Consider the following 3,964-nt stretch of genomic DNA (forward strand, 5'->3'; position numbering starts at 1 on the left):
GGTACACCATGGAATACTATGCAGCCATAAAAAAGGATGAGTTTGTGTCCTTTGTAGGGACATGGATGCAGCTGGAAACCATCATTCTCAGCAAACTATCGCAAGAACAGAAAACCAAACACTGCATGTTCTCACTCATAGGTGGGAACTGAACAATGAGATCACTTGGACTCGGGAAGGCGAACATCACACACCAGGGCCTATCATGGCGAGGGAGGAGAGGGGAGGGATTTTATTGGGAGCTATACCTGATGTAAATGACGAGTTGATGGGTGCTGACGAGTTGATGGGTGCAGCACACCAACATGGCACAAGTATACATATGTAACAAACCTGCACGTTATGCTCATGTACCCTAGAACTTTAAGTATAATAATAATAATAAAAAAAGAGAGTATTTTACAGGCAAAAACTTGTATTTGGTTATTATTATTTGACCCATATTGAATGTCATTTAACTACTCACGTAAGAGTACCTATCTTACTGCTCATGGCCAGGTTGAAGTGAGGATACAATGTCTTGTGATAATTTCAAAATTAAGCCTTTTCAGATGAGGCTTCACAAGATCTACATTATAGAAAACATTTTGCCATGGTGAATAATGCTATAGAACTATTTCTACATGGTAATATCACATACTAAATGAATTATTCTACATATGGAAAATTTTCTCTACATATTTTAAAGAAAAACTCCAGTCCTTAGTTATACACAAACAGATATTTAAAAGAACAATTAATCCAAAACAATGCGGATAGCTGTGTGTTTGTTTTATTGCATTATATACCATTTCAAAAATCACTTCAGGAAATATAAATTAGGCTTTGGTTATATACTAAGTGATGTATTAAATATGATGAAATTAAAAGTTGTAGAAGCCATAGTACCCTGTCCATAAGAAGGTCTTGGCTTACATTCATTTTTAATTCAGGATCTAAATACTGCCATGAAGTAAGAAAATTATCCATATGATAGAGAGATAATTGAAATTGAAAGGCATGTATTACCTAAATGATGAAGTTCTCCATCAAATGTAGGATTTCTTTCTTAAATTTTGACACAAGTTTTTCCTATGGCTTGTAGTAATAGAAATAATAATGTGCACGTCAGTAGCATGCAGTAGTAGTGGCAGCAGCAGTAAAGATAGCATTTTTAGGAGTCCTGTAGCTGTTACTATTAACGGTACATGTTAGAGTACAGTTCCAGGTCTTGTTGCCATACATCTTAAATGGCTGAAATGAGTAAAAACTCTACCATGTTGACATTTGAAGTTTTGCTGAATGTCAGCTCTGACGTAAATTTTGAAGTAGTTAAAATTTTCTTCCCTGTTCTTTTTGTACTCCATATGTATTTATTTATTTTGTATTCCTCCTTTCAGGGTGCCCTGCTTTTGCTCACCAAGATTTATCCCAAATTAGGTCTATCGTTTGATCTCCTGAGTAGAAATTGGTATGAGCTTATGCTAGGGTTGTCTTAAACACTGGCCAGAACTATTAACACCCTGAAAGGCTAATACATTAATCAAAGGATTCTCTTTCACGGTGGAATTTTAGACGTTCCTCCCTAGAGTTCTTCCTTTCTCATGAATATAAAATAGTCTTCCAGTTACAATCTATTATAATGTTTTATTTTTTGCATCACATGTCTCAGTATCCAAATTCTCTTCCTTATTTTTATACTATTTTGTCTGTAATTCATCCACTAGAAAGTAAGTTTTAAATCTAAGGACTTCATCTAATTCCTTCATCATTTCCCCAAAGTCTAAAACAACCTGGCACCCTGGCACGTGTGAATTTCTCAAATGTATTTGGTAAATTAATGAATGAAAAAATAACACAGATGATGGAAATGCATTTTTGTTTTGTCACTAAAGTACACTAAGGAAAAAAAAGTTACAAATGAAGAAGTTCATATATGGCAGGGATGGGCCAATAAAGACTAAAGGGAAACTGAAAGGATCGCTAATATAATTCAAACTTGTACTGGGTGCTTAATTGCCATTCTAACTCAAATCTTATGCTGAATTACAGCTCCCTCCTTGATATTCATGCCCTTCTCTGTCTCCTGTCTTTTCTAAAGTCTTTTAATTTTGATATAAAACAAAAATATTGTATTAGACTAATTAGTATACATTGTTCATGTTATTAAGGATGACACATGGAAAGGGATTTGAAGCATTCAAAAACTTTGAAGCAGCAGAATTTCAGATGATGTAATGGAGGAAATAGTAAGCTTCGCCTCAGAAGCGCTGTACAACAGGATATCAGAGTGCTGTTGAGACACTGATTGCTTCCCTTGGAGAAAGAGTCATTGACCTCTATGATCCTTCTACTTTGTTCTTTGTCCTCTCTATGAGATTAGAAAGACATTTTCATAGAAGGACTACATCAACTTCTGTCGTAGCATCAAATACTTATAATGAACAGTGAATATATTGATTCAAACTCAGTATTTGGAGAAGGGTCCGTGTAAACTAGGAGTACAGTAAGACTTCTTCAATATGATAAGAACGTTACCCCAAGCAAACAACCAATTTTCATTGTCATAATGAAATATTACAGTCATTTTCACAAAAAGTAGGACAAAAAAAGATGAGATTGATGATATTCTATATTGTTCTGGAAATACTAGCCTATATAATGAGGCAATAAAAATAAATTATAATAATTAGTATCAGGAGCATGCATAAATGTAAAAACTGTGCTTAAGATATAATTATATATATATAAACCCAATGAAAATAAAATGCAAAACTGAAAATAAGAATTAGATATACTAGCAATAATTAGTAGAGAAATTTAATAGAAAACGATTTCACTTATAAAATACTAAGTACTAAATGAAAAACTTCAAAAGAAGCACGCAGGACCTACATGAAGAAAAATTTTGAATTTTAGTGAGAAGTATAAAAGAAATCTCAAGTAAATATGCATTCTACTTTCTTGGATGAAAAAAATACTGAAGGTCATTCATTTTTCTCAAATTAATTTATACATTTAAAATTATACCAGGAAAATTGCACTGAGCTTTTAGGAAAGATGCTTACTTAACAAAATAATACTGAAATTTGAAAAATAAATAAGAAAAAAATTTAAAAATCTTACAAAATTTTGAAGGAAAGGCTTATAAAGTCTTTACTTCTCAGATATTAAAATGCAATATATATTTTATGACTAATTTGCTTCATGTACTAGCAAAATGGACACTATGAACACAGTAATATGAAGCAGTAGAAAAATACAAAATTACAATACTGTTGGGATAAATAATACGATAGGATTAGTAGCATGCTGCACGATAGCTTGAAGAAGGAATATATTTGGAGATAATCATATCGGATTTGATGTACAAATGGACCAATGAAATAGACACCCAGAATTAAATATGAAAAAATTTAACTCAAGATAAATTGGCATTTCAAATAAGGTTGGAAAGAATAGATAATTTAATAAATGGTATAAGGACAAGTAAAATATTTTAGAAACAATTACATGAAAGGGCAACCTCACATTTCATACAAAAATAAGTTCTACACAATTAGTACTTAAATGTTCAAATTAAAGAGATAATCCACAGCATAGGTGCATTACAAGGAAACAAACACACAAACACTGTACTTATCAATTGGTATGTGTAAAAATTAGCATTGCATTGGGAATAAACAATTTGGCAACATATTTAGAAAAAGTTACAACTGCCATTCCCTAGATTATTGACTTCATATGTATAGCAGTATATACTTTTAAGAAAATCATGCAGGTACAAAAATTTTTGATATCAAGGATATTCATTAAAGTTGTTAATATTTTTTAAAAGGAAATCACTTCTTGTACAGCAAGAAGAATTAGGTTGACTTTATTATAATATATCGTTCATTCATACAATAAACTACTATGCAGTTATCAAATAATATTATTGACAAGTATTTCAAAACATGAGGACATTAGGAATTTCATAAAATAG

This window comes from Rhinopithecus bieti, unplaced genomic scaffold, assembly GCF_001698545.2.
Source record: "Rhinopithecus bieti isolate Rb0 unplaced genomic scaffold, ASM169854v2 scaffold_19285, whole genome shotgun sequence".
Taxonomy (NCBI): Eukaryota; Metazoa; Chordata; class Mammalia; order Primates; family Cercopithecidae; genus Rhinopithecus; species Rhinopithecus bieti.